At 33.6% G+C, this 24,288-nt stretch overlaps 1 pseudogene; it reads left to right on the top strand.

Moving 5' to 3' along the window:
* The first annotated feature begins 18,576 nt into the window (after nucleotides 1–18,576).
* The window catches only part of LOC149565169 (replication protein A 70 kDa DNA-binding subunit A pseudogene), a 30,554-nt pseudogene continuing 24,842 nt past the window's right edge, over nucleotides 18,577–24,288 (top strand).

Here is a 24,288-nt window from a genome sequence, read left to right as displayed (position 1 = left end):
GGATCCACAAGACTAACTCCACTCTCAAACTTCTTCAAACAAACAAGTTACCCAAGTTGCCTAAAGCACCTACAAACCCCATATCAAACATGAAAAAGACTTAACCAAGGTTTAAATAAGGATTTTAAAAGTTATATAGTGTGTACTCAATTATATTTGACCATCCAATTGGCTAGACACAACTCCCAATGCCCAATTCTTCTAATGCACATTAGGAGACCTAATTGACCAACTTCTAGCCCTACAACAACATGAAAACTTAAATAACTTAAACTTTTCCAAAAACACTTGGTGAAGTGAAAGCATTTATAGGTACCCTTTTTCAAGTATTATAACATAGCAAAAACTTAAATACTATTACTTCGGACCAGTACTGACTGTTCTTGCAAAGTGACCAGCAAATAACATAAAAACCCAACAATTTAAAAAGCACCACCCCTCTTCACTAAGCCTTATTACTCCAAAACTTTAGAAGAGTTTTAAAAGGACTAAAAATGTGAAAATCCAAAAGCAATTTACTCTAGACCTCCTGTAACCCGGAAATCCCAACTTACCTTCATTCAAACCCTCAAATATAGTATCACCAATATAACCCTTCCCCAAAATTTTAGATCAAATTGATTGACCCAAAACCTTCAAGTTGATCCTACAAGATAATCCAAATCATAAAAGGTGTTAGAAACATATGGTACATGTTAGAAACACCAATCACATGAAGTTTGGGCCCTAAGAGTTCATGGGATGGTCATATCCTATAAGGAGACCAAACTATTGCAGAGAAAGAACTCCAAATTATAGCTTGTCAACTGATACCAGGCATCTAACTTTCAACACAGAATACAAAAAGTGTAGTTAGGATAGAAAATGAATAATAGAGAACCTTTTAATGCATCACAATGAATGGAAATAAATTCTAATACATTTCTATACTGTCCACAATGAAATTTCATCAGTTTGCAAAGATTCCAAATTGCAATGTCAAAATGGATTCTTATTATTATGCACCAGTCCATACTCCAAGTCTCATTGCCTATACAATGGATGTATTATTCTACGAATATACCTCCCCTACCTGTCACAACCAACTCTTAATGGTTGGAGGCTTATTTTAAGCCTAAAGACATCCAAAACACTAATTCCCTCCAAAATACCTTCATAACCATTTGTTTTTTAAATTGCAAAATGACTTTCTTATGACTCATTACCTACTGACTTCTAATGATTTTAAACAACCTCTATAACTTTTCTAAACCCTTCAAACCTATCAAATCTCCCTTTGGACTTATTTTTTCCAATTACATTCACCTTTTGGTCCTTTTAGGACATTAGAAGTATGACTTTTAGTCCTTTGAGAACATCACAAAATAAACACATTTGATTACATTGTTTGGCCATGAAAATCATTATAACTTCCAATTCTTGTCCATTTGAATTGGCTGGGTATCTCCTTGTCCTACTCACTCCTTTGACCTTCATGGTGTGTTTGTGTATCTTCATAAAATGACCTTGGTGCCCCTGCACTAGGAAACAAGAGAAGTTAAATGGGAATGTTGAAGTTGAGAAACATGTTGAATATGTGAGGTGAAACAACAATGTTTTCTAAAGATGACCTCACCTAGAGATGGTGGCATGTTCAGTTGTTCCAAAACATGTTTTTTTACCTACACAAAAATAGCTTAGCATTCACATTTGCAAAATATGTAAATAGCATATGCAGATGGCAGGGAAAAACAATGATTGTTTAACAAATTGACTTAGACAAACCTGCCAGCGACTTTCATTAAAGTCTACTATTTCATAGATTTTGTCTTTAAGCCACTTCTTTGCCATGTCAAGAAACTTCATAAGTAGGATTCGACTATTTTGTTGATACCTTGGGTTGAAAACTTGACAATAGAGACTTGAAATCACATTGCAATAGTTATAAGACAATAGAAGAAACTAAAAGTAAACTCCCATTCTTCATACACTGAGTTTAAGGTGCAGAGTAACTCACCAACATGGGCAGATCTGAGTCTGACAGAATAGGGATTTTCTTTTGATGCTTAGAAGGCTTCTGGTCCTCTTGGATACTTGCCTCTATTGAAGGCTTAGAAGGCAGGCTTATAGGGGTATTTGGTGAGCAAATCTGATTTTTTAGAGCTTGTAAGCAAGTGCATTCCAATTTATGTCTTGGATTTAGATCTGAAGATCCTGGTTTTCTCTAACAATCATTTATCTCTCTACGCAAGTTTGAGACTATAAAAACACAACCAGACTGCAAGGCATGATCTATTGCATTTTCAAGAATTTCTTTTTGCTGCTTAAAAGCATGCCAATCAGACTCAGTTTCCAATTGTTGGCTCTTACCACAGTTTTGGGAAGCGGTATTTGAGTCTAAATTTTAACCCAAATCTTCATCTGCATATGATCCAGTGTCATCTAAATAGACTCCCTATTCATCAAATAGGAGCTTTGTGTCATCTTTACTAATGATCAAATGTTAAATTAAAAAAAAAAAAATTAGAAGAAAACTCAGAAAATCTATGGATAGGAATTGGAATCATTATAGAGATTTTTTGGGAAAAACACAACCGGTAATATAAAAGTTTAAAATGTGGAAACATGTGGAGGCAAAAAAATAGGAATTTCAATCATTAAAGAGGTTTTTTGGGGAAGAATCCAATTCATACATAATCAGGGACTTTAATTTTTAGAAGGTACAAAACCCTGAAATTGGCATGGTAGATTATGTAGAATATTTCTACACAAACATCAAGTTTCGTGGAAATGCAGATGTCTAGAAATTATTTGAATGTTGAATGTGATTATTTCTTATGATAGAAAAAAAACCTCATAATTTGACATGAAAAAAATTAAAAACATTTACCTCTTTCTATATTTAATATTTACTACCTTAAAATTTTAACAATGATTCTGGATTTGTGCCAAGGCTACATAATATTTCTCTCAAAAAATTTAGTACCTGTCTTTGTCCAATTCTATGAGCAACTAAGAGAGAATCCTTTGGCCAACAAAAGATAAACAAAAACTTTAAAAGCATATCCCAGACATGACCTCATGGACAAAATAATGGAATGCCTTTCTCCTGCTTCTGATTCAAATTTATAAGAGGAATTACTATTTTCTTGGCATAACAATAATCATATATTACAATGGATGAATTCTTGCGTTGTAAAGTTTAATGGATGATAGTTGGAAAACTCACCAAGGCCTAAAAAAAAATCAAGAAAAACTTGGCTAGTTTTGGCAATAAATGTTTGTTTGTTCTTTGCAAAATTCAATGAGAAGATGCATCCATTGTGTCAAAATTCACTTGTTGGAAATTAATAAAATTTGTCTTTATCTTCATTACTTATTTGAGGTGCTTTTCAAGGATATCATAGTTCAATTTTTTGCCATACAATCTGAAAAAAAAAGTGTACAACTTCTTAAAAGGTTGAAGTCCTATGACTATAAAAGTTGTGGTATTATATTTAAGTTGTTGCAGTACTTGAGGAGGAGTTTACATCATATGTTGGAGCTTCGTTGATGAGTAAGTTTTTCTTGAGTTTTAATATATGTTGTCATAGTTTGTATCAATCTTCATCTTCTGTCCAACTTGATTGTTCTCATAGGCCTATAGGATTATGTGTGCCAATTTTTCATTTTTGTGTGCGTATGTTTCTAATAGATATTTTGCATCTCCTTAGCCTTTTTTTTAGTCGATGAGTTTTCTTTCACTATGAGTTGATAGTAAATTTTCTTCGTAGATGTCAAGAAACACAAAATAACTATTAATTTAACTTGATCCATCTATTTTTGTATTACAGGCAAGCAAAAAAGCACAAAGAAAATGTAGATAAAAAAGAAAATGAACACAAACATACAATGTTGCCAGTTCATAGAAGCCAACAGTCTGCTGATATAGAAAATGTTGATGAGGAGATGGATATAGCACATGATGATGTGCAAATGAGTATAGTAGATGATAATGCAAAGATTGATGTAACACCTACAGATGTGTTACCTGATATAGGACATCTTGATGAGCAACCTGATCAACATCACAAATTGAATCCACTTGAATCTACTATGCCACCTCATACTACAGTCATTGCGCCTATAGTTTTGGATGAAATTGGTGGATCAACAAAAAAAATTGATGGTGGTTCAAGAGAAGATGTTCCTACCACTATTAAAAGACAAAGATTGAGCCAAACTCTATATAGATCTACAGAGAAGAAAGAAAAAGAAAGAGTATTAGAAGGTAAGAAGCCATTTGTGGTTGAGGTATCAATAGATGGTGAACCTATTGGGCATAATGCTGCAAGGTGGGCTACTAAGTTGGGCATAAGATGTAGAGCTCATTTAGATATTTTCAAATCAAATTTTATAGAGCAAGATCCACGAAATGTGGAATTTGTTATATAGAAAATGGAAAATGCTTTTGACATAATTGGTGGACAAATCTCTAGGAGACACTACAAGAACAAGATGAGACTTCTCATGAACAATTTTAGATACCATTGTTGAAAACTAATCATAGAGGGAAAAGAGAAGTTAGACTCGACTCTATCTCTAAAGAAGTGGGAAGAATTAAAAGAAACTATGCATTGTGAGGAATATTTGACTAAGAGTAATAGAGGCAAGAGAGCAAGAGATAGTGTGAGGGTTGAATATACATATGGTAGAGGTGGGTTGTAGGCTAAAATGGACAAAATTGGAGTAAGTGCAACTTTTTCTAAATATTTACATTGAGCTATTTATTTTTAATTTTTTATGAATCAGATATTTGTTGACATTGACATTCTATTTTAGGTGGAGAACACTAATAAAGAAACAAATTTTGAAGACATCGTAAACTACATGACAACACTAGATCCTACTAAATCTAGCAGCAATAACAAGTGGAAATCTAGTTCATCAGTAGAGATTTCGCAACCATCGGTTCAATGCCCAGTAAGAGCTTCTTCAAATCATGTCAACACAAGTGAAGGGCTACAATATATAATGGATTGCTTACATAGTCTCACTGAGAAAGTTTCCCATTTGACTGCCTCAGTTCAACCTATAGTTTCCATATGGAATGACTATAATTCCATGGATTCAAATCACGTAAGAGGTTTTAATTTTTCTCCAATTTGATTAAAAAGTAGATTCAAATATCATCTTCCTCTTACATTGAACTAGATTCAAGTATTATCTTCTTATATAAATTTCTATCAATCTAAATTGAATGTCCCATTTCTAGCATTGTTGAATTTGAAACTGTTCATTTGTTCTATCTTCATTGGCATTTTTCTTTTTGTGCTAAGTTTTCCATCTTACAATGCTGAAAAAATTCATTTCCATTCTAATCCAAGAGTAAGATGATATTTAAAACTATACTATTTCATTCATGTATGTATTCTCTAGCATGCAAACTTAGCAAGGAGCTAATCTAAAAGTGCATTAGTAGCAACACTAGGGAGTCATAACTTATAGTAGAACACCCTCATTACTCATGTTGTAGAAGAAAACCTATTGCCATCATTTGCTGCAAAGAAAAAATTCCTAGTACCAAGGAGATGAATGACCTTCCAAAAGCAATATATTCTGCCCCAAAAATCACCAATATAGTAGAAACTATGGCTATCAGTGAAAAACAAATATCATTCAACATAGCTACCAAATAGCTAGAATTACTTGTAAGATAAAATAGTTCTAAGTTTTGTTCCACGAAATGGCACATCTCCTATGCTACAAGTAAACTATATTTTAAGGTGACTTTGGTGAATTTTAAGTCTCTTCCACTACTTTGTCATGAATTGATAAATGCATTACTATTAATGTCTATCATTTTAAACGATAGTGGTTGAAGCAATATTTAAGCAGAAATAGATGCTCCTTTCCACTGTGAATTAATTTTCTTTTCTTTTCTTCATAACAACTCCAAAAAAGATGATAGCAGATGTTACAAAACTAGAATAACTTCCAATAGGAATGGATCAAAATCTCCTATTGTAGATCCACTTGTTGCTAGCCCACTCAACTGCTAGTTCTTTGATAAATTAGTAGACTATAGAGTTTTAAGGTGCTAAATGGATGCTATATTATTGGTTGTATACAAGCCTCCTATCTTTCATTCAAGAAATCTACTATAATTTTCAAAATATTTGACCATTTTTTTTTTTAATGTTTGAACTACATGTAGAATATAGTTGTTGGCATTGATGCTGATCATGATGAATTGGTTGACAAGAACCTGCAACATAAAAGTACTTCTGATGAAGTTCAGACAATATAATAGTTCTTGTCAAATATTTTTCTTTGTCATAATTTTCATTCTTTATTCTACATTATACATTATCTTTACTTAATTTTTAAACCACATGTAGAGTAATCATATGAAAGAAAAATGAAAAAGAGAAGCCATTGTTGATAGTAATTATGCTGAATATGAAGAGAGTTTGCATGATATTCATAGTAGCGGCTATTCTAAACTTGAGGTGAGGTATATATATATATATATATATATATATATATATATATATTTTAACTATATATTTATTGTTTCTAATAAGGTATCATCCTTGTTTACAGATCAAATGTCTGAGAATGTTTTCATAATCTTATATGTTGGTTATGCATGCATGGTAATGTAGTGTTTATATTTGGGGCTTCCATAATTAATTATGTAACACAATGTTTTCTTTTTCTTTTTGCAGAAACATATTGATAATAACCTCATGGAAGAGGACAAAGTTAGGGTATTGTATCCGCATGATGGTTCTATTGTAGGAATTGGGAAGATTCATTCACTATCTGTTGCTCATGGAGTCAATTTGAAAGGAACAAGAGATGCAAATGTAAACATTATAATGGTCACAAAAAATATTCCTCTTGTTTATGATGATAAAGTAGATGGAGCAATTTCCCTGAAACAGAAAGTGGGGACCTTCACACGATGGCCAATGAAGTATTTACAAATATTATCATAATTAAACATATTTATCATCTATTAGACATTGATAGACATCTATTCTCACAACACTACTTTTTATGCAATATCCTATTGTTTAAGGATTTCACTAATCATGGTGTATTTCAAAGAGTTCAAAACTCTTCGAACAACTTTGGAATTTTGATTAAGTTACATATATAATCTAAGATTTTATATATATATATATATATATATATATATATATGCATTAGGTTTTTGTACTTAGATTCTTTTTTAATTATCAAAATTATCATGTTGCATCAATCTTATTCTAATAGTGCTAGCATATTGCATAAGTTTGTTCATATATCTAATATTTTTTATTTTTTCTGGCTTAGTTCAAGTTTAAGGTTGTGATATTTTACATTATTAAATTTATTGTATTAATAAAATATTTATCGTATAACTTATTTACTTTTACTAAATCTAGTACTAAATATGTGTCTAACCACATAGTTAAATATATAATAAATCAACTACTAAATGTGTGACTAGAAACATGATTAAATCAACTACTACATATGTGACTAAACACACAACTAATTCAACTACTAAATAAACTATTGAATATGCGACTAGCGACAAAATTAAATATACTACTAAACATGTGACTAACCACACAACTAAATCAACTATTAAATATGTGACTAACCACAAAATTATATATACTACTAATTATGTGACTAGCCACATGATTAAATTAACTATTAAATATATGACTAACCATGCAACTAAATCAACTATTGAAAATGTGACTAACCATGCAACTAAATCAACTATTAAATATGTGACTAACCACACAACTAATTCGACTATTAAATATGTGACTAACCACACAATTAAATGTACTACTAAATCAACTACTAAATATGTGAGTAGAGACATGATTAAATATACTATTACATCAACTACTAAATATGTGACTAGTCACATGATTAAGTACACTACTAAATATACTATTAAATAAACCACTACATCAATGATCCTAATCAATGATCAAATAGATGACTAAAATTATTTAGTAGTAAATTTAGTAGTGTTATATATGACTGGATATTAACTAATATTGGTCACGTGACAGAGTTTAGTCACATATATATACAAATTTTAGTGGTTTTTTTAATCACATATTACTATTTTTGTACTAGTGACAAGGACCACACTAGAACATAGCCTAAAAGTGAGATAAGACTGTTGTATACCTAGGTATGAGTCATCTAAGTAATGGCTAGAACAACCAAGAGTTATGACTATCATGACACAAGGTATGATGAACACAAAAGGGAAAAATAAGGTAATTAAGTGAGGAGACTAGTTCATGTGTAGATTACAAGTTGTCAACTAAGCAAAAAGTCAAAGTTGGACACTATTGTAGATAGAGGAATGACCAAGTGTTCTAGATACAAATCAAACTTGAATCAGATTTTGAAGAGGGAGCTCAAAATAGCTCACTATCTTTGATAGATTTTGATAGACTTGTGCAAGGAATGACTCTAGGGTGAGGAAATACAGACAACCAGATAAGAAGACACAACTAATAGAGCAATTTTGAAACTTTTAGGACAAGATCTTGCACAAAGATTCACATAAAATTATGTGAGAAAGTACAAAGAACTAGTGGAAGTTTCAAAACAACAAATTTAGACCAATTTTCTCATGCAAAAAATTGCATAGAGTTGCGCAAAGATTTGATAGTTTGACTGAAATGGATAGGATTTTGACTTGAAAATAATAGTGTTTTGCCAATGTATCACATAATGATTCACAAACAGTTGTGTGAGGAACTACAAAGAACCCCGTGAAGAAGTGCAGAAAGATAATTTTTTCATGCAAAATTTTGAAAAATTCGACACGAGAACATGACTAGACTGATAGGTTTTGACTAAACTTGAAGATATTTTTAATGGTTTTGATAGTTCTAAATAGAAGAATGATTGTGTTTATAATTTTTAGGTAGATGTCAGCATAGTTTTCAAGTTTTGGACATCATTTTGGTTTTCAAGTAGATAGTTGTTTCAAGATACAGGAAGCAAGTAGTAGTTGCAAACAATCCAACCAAGGACAAAGCAACTTAGAGGGACGAGGGAGTCTTGACCTTTTGTTTGTTTAACAGATTTGGACAAGTTAAAAGACTAAATAATGACATGATTTATCCCTATAACAAAAAATGGTAGAGGAAGAAAAACCTTTGTCTCACAACTTATGTGCATGCATTCACCTCACATAGTTGTGTCACCCCACTAGAGAGCGCCCATATTTTTGGTGTATTGCAAGGAGTCAATAACATATACATTGAATGAGAATCCTTGTGGTAGGGGTCAAGCATGTATATCACCTTCTAGTATCCAAGTACATGCCTATGGTGAGGATCTAAATGAGATATTCTTCCCCCTCCTTGCACAAAAATTATGCTCCCTTTTGGAGGTGAACTAGGTAGAAACTATCTAAATTTTTTTACTTGGCTTCCATTCACATTAATCCCTAGTGGCTTCACAAATAAAGTTAAGGTCAACATCTCACACCAACATTCGAAAGTGCACACACTTGACTAACAAGAGTAGGGTCAACACTGACCAATGCAATAAATAGAGCCTCCTCTTGATATGTGATATCAAGAATCAAGAGGAAGAAATTAATATGTCTTTGGAGTCTTTAGTTCTAAAAATATTCTTTATTATATTGAATTGGAATCATTGGCAAAAGGTGTGTGCTCACTTGGTTCATTCCTAGAGGTTGGATCGCTCCAACAGGCCCTCTAAAGGTTGACTCAAACTAGTGGTTCAAATCTAAGGGTCTAAGTTTTTGATTTCCCTCAAGGGGAAAGAGCATAATCCTCTACCTTTTCACCTTACCCAAACACACAAAGCATATTCATGACCGAGTTAGCTTATCATTCCCAACTTGTCTTTTTCCAAGATTTTGATCCCCTAAAAGGAAATCATTATCTTTTCATACAAAGCTTTTCTTGGGAGAACCACTAATTTTCTTACCTCCCTCAAGTAGCATCTTCCAAAGGTGTCTAGGTTGTGATTTACTTTTGGACATCACTTCCAAGTAGGAAAGAGTACACTCCCCTATTCCTTTGTCTAGAACCCTAGAGAGTTCACAAGCCCTATTAAACTATGTGTAAGAAAGCAGTAAAAAGACATGACATTTTAGTGGGTTTGGATATATTCTTTGACATGCATTTCCTTGAAAAAACATCCTGTAGTAAAATCGTCAATACTTTCTAAGATTTAGTAATAGGGTGTCTTCAACAAGTGATTTGCAAACCATTGTTAAGTTGTTAAAAATCAAAAATAAAAAATGAAACGCTTCAAAAACAACCGTCAGTTAAATCATCATGATAAAAGTAGAATCTAAAAATTGCATTTTGCATTTACTAATGTTGAATTTCACATGAAATTGCCTATGCAACAAAATGACATGTACCATGTGAGAAACTGTACAATTATACACTTTTTCACATGAAGAAGTGTAGAATAGGGAGCAAAATCTTAGTTTCTCACATGAGAATGAGATTTTTCGCACAAGAAACTGAGGAACTATACGGATGAAAGTAATTGAACATTAAAAAATTTAGAGTAAAGAATAGAAGAGGCCAGAAACTTGATTTCTCAACCCCATAGTGGGCACAAAAAAATGTGAGTCCTAAATGTGAGCCTCTATGATTCACACACACTTCAACATGATCATTATCTAAGGGATCATCCCAAAATAAACATGGGATTGTTCATCCAAAATGTTCAACAGGTTGATCTATTACCTCCTAACTAGAATGATTTTACTAATTGCTCTCAGATCGAGAAGCTAGCAACCAAACATCTAGAATGAAGGTTTTAATAGCTATATGATATGTAGTATTAAGCTAGATGTATGCCATTAATCTAGAAATAAAGAAAATAGATTAATCTATATGTATGCATGATTAATCTATATGATATGAGAGTATTAAGATAAGAATGCAAGAATAGTGAGTAATTATTTCTGCATAAGTTCAATGTAATTCACTTTCAACCTTTGAAATGAGGAATTGAGGTCTTCTTAAATAGAATCCAAGAATTTGATCAATGGTTGAGATCAAATTGAATGAATGGCTGAGATCTAGAAAAGATTCAATCAGAATAGAAAGTGTTCTTATGAAAAGGAAGTTAACTAATTTTCTTTTGAGTAGACTAAGGAGTAAACTAATTTAATTCCTTTTCTGATTTCAGTCCACTCAGAGTTTCCATTTCTAAATTAAAGAGAGGATTTGGAGAATATATTTATTTTAATAAAATTGAATATGACCTCATAGATGAATATTCTTAATTAATTGAATAATTAAATTTAAAAATTAAAATGAGGATATATTTCATTAAATTAAATACATTTAATTCATTCATGTGTATTTTATCAAAAGGGGTAGATTTAATTTAATAAAGTGCTAGGACTCATAATTAAATTAAATTAATTAATAGGTTTACCTTTGCTAATTTGATTAGACTTAGAAATCAAATGAAGTGTGTAATTAATGTAGATTAGGGATTTTCTACATTTGACACTTAGGTTAAGTAACAATTATCAGAATCATAATTGCCTAGTAAAATAGGACTTTAAGATTAATTAATTGACTAGAATTGGTTTAGTATGGAAATGTGCCAATTTTGGGGTATTACAAGGGTATTACTTTCAGTTCTATACAACATAAAAGAGAAATGGATTTTGACATTTGATTTTAAAAGTCTCACCAAGATCCATGAGGTACAAAAAACAAGGAAAGAAAGCTCTTGTAGCTAAGATTAGTGCCTAATACATTGGGCATTTGAATAATGAGAAAGACAACAAAGTAAAATGAACTTATAAAATACCTTGAGATCTATGAGGTATTGCCTTACGACCCTTCATAACAATGATTCCAAATAAACCTACTTATCAAATCCATCTATAGAATTAAAAAAACCATAATCTCTATCAAGCATTCTAATTAGTCCATTAGATTGAAGCATAAAGAGATACCATGTATCCAACAACAGGACAATGAAAGACAACAAAATTTTGTTTCATTCCATTCAAACTTTATCGAATTACAATAATGGAGAGAATAAAATTGAAACCATTTTCTCAATGAAATTCATCCTATCTCTGATTTACAAAGAAACAACCTCAAGAAAACTCAACTACAACCAAATATCTAACACTAGATGCATTATTTCATCTAAGGGATATTATACAATCTATTGTTCAAAATAAGAAAAGTGTTGAAAGAAGGTGGAATCACAAGCTATGAGACTTTCTTAACAAGCTGGAACCAACCCTTACAATGAGAAAAAGAAAGAATAGGAAGAAATAGGAAGAAGGTCAGATCTGATATGAAAGTGCCAAATGCCCTCTTCAAACTTCATCTAATGCTAATGCAAAGATTCTCTCTTATCTCTTCCCCTTTCAAGTAAAAATCAAATCTTCATCATTTGATTCAACAAACTCATCAAAATATTCCCAAATGATGAAGAAACTAACTACTATAGACAAGAAAAAACTATTGTTGAAACTCTTTCCAAAATCTACTAAACAACTCCAATGACAAAGTATCACTACTAGAAACATTCTTGCCAAATTTGGTACAAACCCATTTGATGGTTTGCCCATTAACCCGAAATGAAACTCCATTGCAAAAGCAACGATAAAATGTTGAGAATTCTCCCCTTTTTACAAAACTGGAAATATCTCGTACCCATTAAGATATGCACACATTCTAATTGAGAAAATGGATTCTTTCCTCCAAGACCTTTCCAGTGGTATATGATATGGATATGTTTGAGCTCCATTTGAGGTAGAAACCCTCCTCTAAAGACAAATAGACTAAAAGATGAAATTGCAGGTCCCTCTTAAAAATATTTCATTTTTCTATAAAGTATAAAAATTTATAATAAATATTCTTTGCATTAAACATGTGATCGCACTCATCCTTTGCAATCATCCTCCTTTGAATATTGTTAATCTAAATTCCATCTTCTCTTTGTTTGAGCACTCAACCAAGGAATTATTTTTTTAATATTAAATTTGAAACTCTAATCTTAGTTTTCCCTCTTCTTTGTAGTCAAACCTAGTTGACTATGCACCAATTTTAATCACCTAATTCACCCTTGGATCCTATGTCATCTCCACATGTCACCACTGACTGGACCACTAGGCCTCATGTCACACCCCCCTGACTTTGCAACATCCACGGTGGGACCCATTCAAACACTAGAGAAGTGGCATTCGACTACGAGTGTAACTTCATAACCCTCCTAACTTTGCAACATCCTTGGTGGGACCCATTTGAACATTAGAGAAGTGGCGCTCAACTATGAGTGTAACTTCGTAATCCCCTAACTTCACAACATCCTTGGTGGGACCCATTTGAACACTAGAGAAGTGGTGCTTAACTGCGAGTGTAACTTTGTAACACCCAAACTTCACAACATCCTTAGTGGGACCCATTCAAACACTAGAGAAGTGGCACTCAGCTATGAGTGTCACTTTGCAACCCTCCTAACTTTGCAACATCCTCGGTGGGACCATTTGAACACTAGAGAAGTGGCGCTCAACTGTAAGTGTAACTTTGTAGCCCTTCTGACTTCGCAACATCCTTGGGGGGACCCATTTGAACACTAGAGAAGTGGTGCTCAACTGTGAGTGTAACTTTGTAACCTTAATCTCACATTGCAACAAATTGTGGAGAACTTGTGACTAACTACTAATAGTTAGTCACAACCTTGAGACCCTTTATAGCTAACTACCAAATATCCTTGTGGTGTAATGCACAAACCTGTTTGCAACTTCGTAGCCTATTTCTCTAACCGCCATATTTTCCCATAATATCGTGCTCAACCACCAGTACATGACTTCACAACCTCAGTTTCTAATCATGTCACCAACTATGCCAAGTCCCACTTGCCTTGGAATCCATGCCAGGTGTTACCTCCTCATTTGTTGCTAGGTCTCCACATCAACCTAGATAGTCATTCAAAATATATCTTTATGTTTTCCCACTGGGCTCCACATGCATAGGCATTCTTAAATACCAATCAAAGTGATTTAATTAATTATATATTGTATGCAGCCATATAAAAACATAGTTAGCACTTGTCACATGCCCAATGTGGGATATGTTACAAGATTGAGTTGTCATTTCACCAAAAGATCAACCTATTAATGCTCGATACAACCACTAGACTTATAAAACATAGGAGGTAGTTAAGCCATGTCATGGATCCTGAAGGGGAAGGCTAGCGATTAGTCCAATAATTCCACCCTCAGTGGTACCTGAGGAGATTCAAACTTGTGACCAAGCTTTGATACCACTTGTTACAAGATAGAGTTGTCATTGCACCAAAATATTGACTTATTAATGCTTGATACAACCACTAGACTTATACAACATAAGAGGTGGTTAAGCCATGTAAAAAATCTTGAAAGGGAAGGCTATGGTTAGTCCAATAGGATAATGGTTTTGATCCATTTTCCACTTACACTAATATGCATGTATTGTTGCTTGTCGAATAAAAATGTATTAAGTATATTCAACTTTGCAATGGCTCTCCAACATACTTACATTAAAACTCCATCACTATAGGCTTCCATTCGGCCCATTTTAACATAAATCAAACTATTTTATACTAATGAGTGAATTGGAAACTCCTCCATTCAACAAAGATCCCCTTCATTCCAATCTAAGGTGTTACACATGGCTATGAAATGACATCACTATACCAAATAGGGGCATTTTGTTTGTGCATAGACTAAGGGTATAACACAATAATAGAAGTTCTCAACATGGTTATAGTTGTGAGAGAGTATGCACAACTATCTTCTTTCGATGGTTCTCGAACAATTTTAATAAATTAAAAAAATCTACCCAAGATGGTCATTGACCTGTAGTGCATCTTCAATCTTTCAATCCTCCATTCTCCCTTGTTTGTTCTTGGAAAAAAAAAAAAAACCACCCACTGCAATCATCAACACCAGGTGAGATCCTCTTGGCATTTTATGCAAATATACAACTCATTTCATATTAAAAATTGTAGCTCAATCTATAGTTAATCAACATCAATATTTGGATCTTCTCTTCAGTTATACTCCACGTCAAAACATTTGACCCTGTAAGTGTTTTGGATGGCCCCCCTCAAAAAAATATTAATGACCTCTAACTTGTAAATAGCAAAATGGATATCTAGGAGATTTCACTACAGATGCCATTGAAATTGTGATGGGTAATTGGAACAATCTATTTGTTTTCTCTTGTTAAGCCGAGAGGCTTCTTATAGTGGAAGCATTCATCAATGTAAACAATTAATCTTTTAAAATAAATTTTTTACATGTTTTTTTACATGATAGAAATGATAATAGAAGAGTCACAATCTGACAGTTGTTGAGGTGCCAGTTGATTATCCCACTGATAATAAATCCTGATCTCTAAGCCAAGATCCTCGATAGGTCTACTCGTAACATTTACAAAAGTATTTGAAGGAAACTTGATACTCCAAGAGCCACGATTGAAAGAGTGCATGCAGCAAGAGCGCTGAAATAGGAAATGATGCCTTTAATTGTTTAAAAATGGTAGTGGAGGATGTAACAGCAATGAAAAAATAATCTTGAAAATGAAATATAAGTGTTGTTGTACTTGCTGGTTAATTCAAAGTATTCAAATTATACAAAATTTATACTTTTGATTTCTCAACCTTTGTTGTACATACTTTGCCGAATGTAAATGCCCAAATAAAAACTATGAATAACGTGAAGTATATCATGGGCCATGCCAGCGAATTCATCCATGTTCGTTCATTTTGGGGGAGCGTTACATCTACCAAACGATAGCTAGCTTGGCTAAGTGTTTTGTTTGTAACCATTGCCACATTTATTGAGGAAGATTCCAAGTGGTGTCTTTGTAATGAATCGTTTCAGATTTTCCAGCTTGATTATATAATACATTTGCGTTCATTCTATTCTGCGAGTGCTCTACAAGGGATGCAAGGGATTTATGACTGAGATCAAACAGTAAGTTGGTTTCCAATATTTTGTTTCAAATGATTTTTTTTATGATTACAATTTTACTCATTGTTTTTTTGTTGTAGGTTGATTTTATTCGGAATTTATATCCTTCTAACTTAAGCTATAGGAAGTCAATACATTTGAGTTTTGCAGATGTTTTAACAACACTTCTAAGTTGTTTCTTATTTCATTTTTAATCTGATGTCATTTGCAGAAAATTGCAGATGTTTCAACAATACTTTTAAGTTGTTTCTTATTTCATTTTTGATCTGATGTCATTTGCAGAAAATTCATACCACTTTAAACAACCTAATCATATCGTGCATTTTAATGTGCAAGAGAGTTTGACTTATCATCATAGAGAGCAGGAGAAGATTGTGTGTGAAGGTACATTTTACATTGCCAGGTCATTTTAAATTCATGGAGTTCTGAAATTTTAGGGAAATGCATGTCTTTAAAATATTTATCATTTTCAATATAATGTTATGCACTTGATTTTATTAAAGTCTATTGATTCTCTTTGGATATTATTGATCATTCTAAAAAACTAAAATATGAGAATCCTTTTGTGTGGTTTAATGTGAGTCATATGAAGAATATTTGCAATTGATTTTGTGTTTGTTTTTTCTATTTTAACTTAACTATTCAAATTCTCCGATGTGGTTTGTATTAGAAACAATCTAGATCTAATTCATATATATTTTCTTTAATTAGGTGAATATTGATGTTGCAGCCATATCTAAAATATCAAGTTGATTAAATATGTTTTATGTTTCTTTCATAATATACCTTATTTCAATGATTATGTTTACTATCCTTTATCCAACATTTCTAAATCAAATAAATCTCGTCTTGCAAAATTATGATAATGTCTATCTTGAAAAATATTATATTCTCCCATACGTTACAACTCATTGTTTTTGGATTTCAAATTTTTAATTTCAATAATTAATATTTATTTAGTTATTTGATTATTGTATTGAGTCAATTATTCTCTTCTCTCTCATAAAAGGATTCTTCAAAGATATAGTTATAGTTTCCTTATTGCATACATATTTATATTTTTAAAGCTATTTTATTATTGAAAGTTATAAAATTCAATGTTAAAAGTAATTTTTTGAATTTTAAATTAGTTAATTTTCAATTCTCAAATAAAAAATTTATAATAGAATATAATTCTTTTTTCATCAAATTCAATATTATGTAGGAATGCTTGTTTTCACAAATAACAACTTCCTTTATAGTAGCATTTCTTTTTAGTTTTCAAAGAATTATTTATAAATGGAAGAATTCTCTTTCTACATTTTTTTGTGATATGGAGCCTAATCAGACTCAGAGGTTTATTCAACACGGTTTTCTCCCCATATTATTTCTACGGAGGTTTGGGGGTAGTACCCCCAAGATGGGATCAAGGGGCAGCACCCCTATGGGGTCCTAGGAAAGCACCCCAGGTGCTCTCCCTATCATAATATAGGGTAGGGTCGAGGGGCAACACCCCCATAAGGATTTTTGGGGGTAGGGTCGAGGTGCAACGCCCCCATAAGGATTTTTGGGGGTAGTGCCCCCAAAGCCAAAAATGACCTTATATTGTAAAAGTCGTCAACTACTAATTTTTCTATTATTCTAGCCCTAATTTTGTAAGTGGTAAAAAACTTGTATAAAAAAGCTTAGGGATAGGGATTTTCATAATGTGTGATGTAAAAATTGGTTCTTACGGTCGTATTGAGTTGCAAGGGATTACAGATTGTGATCAAGTTGCAATCACTGGGTTGTAATAATATTGGACTTTCTGTTTGGTGGACGTAACCTAGGGATTGGGTGAACCATGTTAAACCTTGGTGTCTTGTGTTCTCTTCTATGTGATCTATTATCTTTTGATATTGGTTATATTTGCATGTAACTATTATTCTATCTGAGGTTAATCCTGACACATTTTAGTCATAGTGTGGAGAAATTATGAAAGTTCATAAAGTAAATTTTCTCATTAGTTTTGCGAAGAATTGCTTTATATATTTCAATAATAATAATTCATGTTTTACAAATCTTTTATTATATTTAAAGTTTAAAAAGATCTATTTCTACTTTTAGTTTTTTTAGTTTTATAAATATCTAATTTTTTAAATGTTTGTTTTCTAAATTTCATAATATATATAAATATAAATTTTCAAAATACAAGTTTAACATTTTTATATATAAGAGAGTTTACCATTTAATATTAGACTTTCATTTAAAATATATATGTTTGGATAGTTAAAATTATTTGTTAATAATGTGTATTTGTTTTAATAAAAAATAGTTATTTTTAAGTTGAGAGGCTTTCTACAATAACATTATTTATTATTATATATCAAGCTATTTTCTATTGTTTTCAATAGATAATATTCTATTACTAAAAATAATATTTATTTTCATAAATCGTATTGTGTTTAATATTTCTTAATGTTACTACATTATTATTTATTTGTTTATGGTATGATACTATAGGCATGGATTCTACCAGCAACTCATACAATCAACTAAATCTTACAAGAGATAAAGTTGTTGGAAAAATCATTCATAATGCAACATTGCATTCATATAGGAGTGTATGAACAATCAAAGCTAAAGTTACTACAAAGACTCATCTTTGTTAGTTAAATAATGCAAGAGGAGATGGAAAAGTCTTTAGTCTTGATTTGGTTGATTTTGATGGTTGAGAAATAAGAGTTACATGTTTTAATGGTGTTGTAGACAAATTTTATGATTTCATAGAGATTGAAAAAATGTTTGCGATCTCCAAAGGGAGCCTTAAATCGGCACATAAAAAATATAATCATTTGAAGAAAGATTGGGAAATTTTACTGCAAAGTAATTCCATAGTTGAGTTGTGTTTAGAGGAGGACAATTTTGTGCCTAAATAAAATTTCAATTTTATATCAATAAGTAAAATTGATGTCATGGAAATCAATTCTATAGTTGATATAATTGGTGTTGTTTTAGCAGTTTCTCCGTCAAATTTTATATTAAAAAATAATTCCACACAAATTCAAAAAATAACTATTCAATTGAAAGACGTGTCGAATTTCATAGTGGAGTTAACAATGTGGGTTGGATTTTGTAATAAGGAAGGAGAACAACTCCAAAACCTATGTAAATTAGAAAGTTTTCCCATTCTTGCTATAAAGGCTAGACAAATCAGTGACTTTGGAGGAAAATCCATAGGGATAATTAGCATAACACAACTTTTAATAAATCTAGATCTTCCGAAGGCACATCAATTGAAGTCTTGGTTTGATAAAGAAGGGAAAGGTATTGCTTCCCCTTCTATTACAAAGGAAATCATGTATTTTGGACAAGCTAAAATATTAAAAACTATGGCTCAAGTTAATGGTTGGGGACTTAGATCTAATGCACCTTGTTGGGTTGTGATAAAAGCTACCCTATGTTTTGTAAAGGTGGATAATTTTTATTATGTAGCTTGCACATTTAAATTTGACGATAGACAATGCAAAAAGAAGGTGAGCAATGATGGAAATGGTAAATGGTATTGTCAAAGATGTGATAAGATTTTTTTCTAAATGTCATTACATATACATGCTTCAATGTATAGTGCAAGATCACACAAGTTTCACTTGGGTTACTATTTTTGGAAAAGTAGGAGAAGAGATTATGGGTATCATAGAAAAGGAATTAAATATATTGAAGGATGAAGAACAAGATGATGTCAAGCTAGGAGAAATCATACACAAGGTCATTTTCAATAAATTCATAGTTAAAGTTCTCATGAAAGAAGAGACTTACAATGATGAACAAAGGATTAAGTGTCATTTCATCAAATCAGAAAATTTTGACTATGCATCGGAAAGCAAAGTATTAATTGTAATGGGCACCCCTGGATGTCCCAAAAAACTAAACCAATTTGCTGAAAGGAATTTTGTCAAACAGTTTGCATGCAACCTCTTATTTCTTTGTTTAATGTTTTAAACCCCTTATAAATCCGGAAATCAAACGTTTATTTGTTTGTTTTGTTTTGTGCATGGAATTGGTATCATACAACATAAACAAGAAAGAAACTACAATAATATGCAAAGTGGAAATGAACCGCTCGTAATAAAATGTTATTTTCAGAATTCATAAAACCAAATACATGGCAGATTTAACAACTCACTAATTACTTCAGCAATATTGACATAATACTCCAGCCCATGCTTTCAAACTTGCTGCTACAATACTTTGTCCTTCAATCAGTCCACTACCTTCATAATACCATTCCCTCAAAGCGGAATAAGCGTCGGACAAGTAGTGAAGAAGATATGAGCAAAATATCAAATCTGCCTGTAGCCGAAAATGCAACTAAACTGCCTAATAATGAAGCCAATAACAAAGAATTCCAAAGGCCAAACCCCAAGGAAATGACGTCTAGAATGTTACAAGAGAGGATAGATGTCCTCAAATGCCAAGAATGGAGCTGCAACTCACACACCAATTTCTTCTCATTTTCAACCTGCCTAATGAAGCCACAAATGCTTCCTTTTATTCTATTTCCAAGGGTCCGCTCAACTCATATGGGCAATGTGGGATAAAAGATGTGTAATATATAAAACATATATTAAAATACCCCTTATGTCTCCCTTGGGTACACATCACCATAAAATAAATATTAAAGTAACACTTTAATATTTTACAATTAAATTAGATGTTACTTTAATAAAACTTCAGGCATTAAAATGTATTAGCAATCAGACTCTGAATAATGTGAGTGATAGCTCATCAGAAAGCTCTCACCAAGGAGTATCGAATCCAATCACCAAAATTGACCTGCACTATGTCCTGTCGAGTTACTAAAAATAGTAAGTATGCCTGAAACTGAGTAAATCAACTTCATTTTGGCCCAAACTAGAAATGACTAGGCCAAAACACTCCAGGATCCCTGTAAACCCTTCATTAGCCCTCGGGACCATGTAGAACAAGGCTAACGCACACACACTTGGTCAACTACTAAAATGGGGACATTACAGTTCGCCCCCCTTGAAATTGCTTGTCCTCAAGCAATCTCAGTCCAGCCTGCTGAATAACCTGCTCACTCTCCCATGTAGAATCTTCCTCCGGCAGGTCTTTCCATCTGACCAAATACTCCTTCACTATCATGTTTCTAAGCTTCCTCTCTCTAGTGTCCAGAATAGCCTCGGGTACTAACACAAGCTTCCCCTCCTCATCCAAAGGGGGTAAATCTGCAGAAGGCACTACACTCTGACCAATGGCTTTCTTAAGCCTAGACACATGAAACACATTGTGCACTCGATTGCCCTCTGGAAGCTCAAGCTCATAGGTGACTTTGCCCACTTTGCGAATCACCCTGTAGGGACCATAAAATCTAGGTTTCAACTTTTCAGCTCTGGTCTTCTTGAGCAATGACTGTCTATATGGTTGTATCCTCAAGTAAACCATATCCCCTACCTCAAAGCTACGCTCTATCCGGTGCTGATCAGCATACATTTTTTGTTGATTCTGAGCCTGTTGTATATTCTCTTTGAGCACTTTCAGGATGTCCTGACTATCCTGCAATAAGTTTTTGGCTTTGGGCACTCTACTATCCCCCAAAACTAAATTCATGAAGCTAGGTGCTTCATAACCATAGAGTGCCATGAAAGGAGTCATCTTGATGGACATATGATAAGTGGTGTTATAAAAATACTCTCCCATATGCAACCATCTGATCCAAGCCTTTTGTTGTGTAGTTACATAGTTCCTCAAATATCCTTCCACCCATTTATTCACAATCTCTTTTTGCCCATCTATTTGCAGATGATAACTAGTGCTAGGTGTAAGATCTGTACCATGCAACCTAAACAACTCTTGCCAAAAAACACTCCTAAACTTACTATCCCGGTCGCTGAAAATGAATTTGGGCAGCCCATGTAACCTGAATATCTCTCTAAAGAAAAGATTTGCCACCTATGCTACTGTGTAAGTGGATGGAATAGCAAAGAAGTGAGCAAACTTTGTCAAGCGGTCCACCACCACATAGATGCAATCTCTTCCCTGCACTCGTGGTAAACCAGTGATGAAGTCCATCGAAATACTTTCCCATTTCCTATCAGGAATGGGCAAGGGCTGCAATAAACCTACAGGAAATGTGTGTTCTCCCTTATTCTGTTGACAAACCACACACTCCCTGACATACCTTTGAACATCATCCTTGAGCCCTTTCCATGAAAACCACTTTCGGATCTGCCTGTAGGTCTTGAAGACCCCCGGATGTCCAGCTGTGGGTGCATCATGAAATGCCTTTAGTATCGCCTCTCTTAAATGTGATGACGGAATCAAATAAACCCTATCCTGAACTCTGATCAATCCATCTATCACCTCATAGAGATCATCCTATATGGTACCTGAAATCAATCCAAAAGCCCAAGCATCTCCGACATACTCTGCTATAATCCGATCTCTCCAATCTCCTAAAATCTCTGCCAGAGCACATAAGTGAGATCTCCGAGATAAGGCATCAGCCACCACATTTTTCTTACCTTTGACAAACTCTATGTCAAAGTCATAACCCTGCAATTTAGTCACCCATTTTTGTTGCTGGTCATTAAGATCACGCTGGCTCATGAAGTATTTAATACTGTTCTGATCAGTCTTGATCACAAAACGTCCACCTACCAAATATGATCAAAATTTGGCCAATGCATGCATTATGGCCAACATCTCTCGGTCATAGATAGAATAACTTTTCTCAACTCCTCGGAGCTTCCTACTCTCGAATGCAATGGGATGCTTCTCTTGCATCAATACTGCTCCAATCCCATCACTTGATGCATCACAATGAAGCTCAAAAGGCTTCATGAAATTTGGTAGAGCTAGAACTGGACATGAAGACATTACCTGCTTGAAATGCTCAAAACACCTCTGTACTGCCCCTGTCCACACGAAGGCTCCTTTCCTGGTAAGATCTATCAAGGGTGTAGCAATCTATGAGAATCCCTTAAAAAACCTCCTATAAAAACCACATAAACCAAAGAATCTCTTAAGCTGTGTAAGGTTTGTGCGAGTAGGCCACTCTACAATAGCTCTAATCTTTTCAGGATCAACCCGAACGCCATTTGCACTAATGATATGCCCCAAGTAAAGGATCTTAGTCATGCCAAACTCACATTTAGATTCCTTGGCATACAATGACTCTCTCTCCAGAATAGATAACACCTCCTCCAGATGATGTAAGTGCTCCTCCCAGGTCTTACTGAAGACCAAGATGTCATCAAAGAAGATCAAGACAAATCTCCTCAGCTGCTTCCTGAATACTTGGTTCATACAACTTTGAAATGTAGCAGGTGCATTGGTTAGACCAAATGGCATAACAATGAACTCAAAGTGGCCATAGTGACATCAGAAGGCTGTTTTCTCAATGTCCTTTGCTCTCATCCTGATCTGATGGTATCCGGATCACAAATCAATTTTGGTGAAGAAGCATGCCCCATGCAACTCATTAATCAGCTCATCAATCCTAGGAATGGGATACCTATTTTTAATTGTTTTATTATTCAGTGCCCTATAATCGATGCACATGTGCATTGTCCCATCCTTCTTCTTTACCAATACTACTGCTGAAGCAAAGGGGCTCTTACTGGGCCTGATATGCCCCATCTCCAACAAATCCTTAATCGCCTTCTCTATCTCATCCTTGTGTTTCTTAGGATGACGATAGGGAGTAATCATAACTGGTTTGGCTCCCTCCTCGAGCTCAATAACATGTTCCATCCCTTTGTCAGGAGGAACCCCATGAGGAATATCGCTAAATACTTTAGCATGTCTATCAAGTATCTTCTGGATATCTGGTGGATGACTCTTTTCTTGTGGCTTTGGTGAAGTTGGCATAATGTAGCATTCTGCCACCCACTCTATGTCATCATGACGAAAAAGTCTCTGCATTCTCCTCAAGGACACTACTCTGCAACCTCCATCTAAAAGTCCTCTAAGTACCACAGTTCTGCCCTCATGCTGGAATCTCATCTTCAATTTTGCTAGATTGAGTGTGAACTCAACTAGTGAAGTCATCCATGTCATGCCGAGGATGACATCATAATCTCCCATGTCCACAACATAGAACTCATCCTCCAACTCGTAGCCATCTCCAAACCTGATGCGAAGATTAGATATCTTCCGAGTGCATAATAACTTATCACTATTAGCCACCATGACTCTAAACCCATCATGCTCCTCTATCTGTAACCCTCTCCTGGCTACCAACTATGCATCTATGAAGTTATGTGTAGCCCCAATGTCAATAAGAGATATCACTTTTTGCCCCTAGATAGTACCCCTGACCTTAA

This window comes from Cupressus sempervirens, chromosome 3, assembly GCF_028749045.1.
Source record: "Cupressus sempervirens isolate cs-2001-9-10 chromosome 3, ASM2874904v1, whole genome shotgun sequence".
NCBI lineage: Eukaryota > Viridiplantae > Streptophyta > Pinopsida > Cupressales > Cupressaceae > Cupressus > Cupressus sempervirens.
Note: the sequence above shows the minus strand (reverse complement) of the source record. Positions and strands in the feature narration are given on the sequence as shown.